We start from the raw sequence: 421 nt of genomic DNA, 5'->3' as shown, positions 1-421 counted from the left end.
GTCTGGGCGACAGAGTGAGACTCCAACTCAAAAAAAAAAAAAGAAAGAAAGAAAGAAAGTGAGGTTATGTGATTTATGGCTTCCACGTGGTCCCAGTGGGCAATTTGCTCTTGGGCCCTTACCACCATGTTGTGAGGAAGTTGGAGCCATGTGAAGTCAAGCAGAGGTATTCTTGTTGACCTTCCCAGCTGAGGTCTTCACCGACATCCAGACACGTGAGGAAGCCTTTGAGATAACTCCAGCTGCCACTGTCTACAATTACACAAGAAACCTAAAGCGAGAACTGCCTAGCCGAGCCAGAAGAGCCCAGGACCACAATCACACTAAAACAATGCTATTTTAAGGTACCAAGCTTGTTTTTTAGTTCTCTGAGTCAGGCTCTCACTCTGTTGCTCAGCCTAGAGTGCAGTGGAATGATCAT

The sequence above is a fragment of the Carlito syrichta genome, unplaced genomic scaffold, assembly GCF_000164805.1.
Source record: "Carlito syrichta isolate Samal-C Ts95f unplaced genomic scaffold, Tarsius_syrichta-2.0.1 Scaffold156294, whole genome shotgun sequence".
Lineage (NCBI taxonomy): Eukaryota > Metazoa > Chordata > Mammalia > Primates > Tarsiidae > Carlito > Carlito syrichta.
This window is presented reverse-complemented; position numbering follows the sequence as displayed.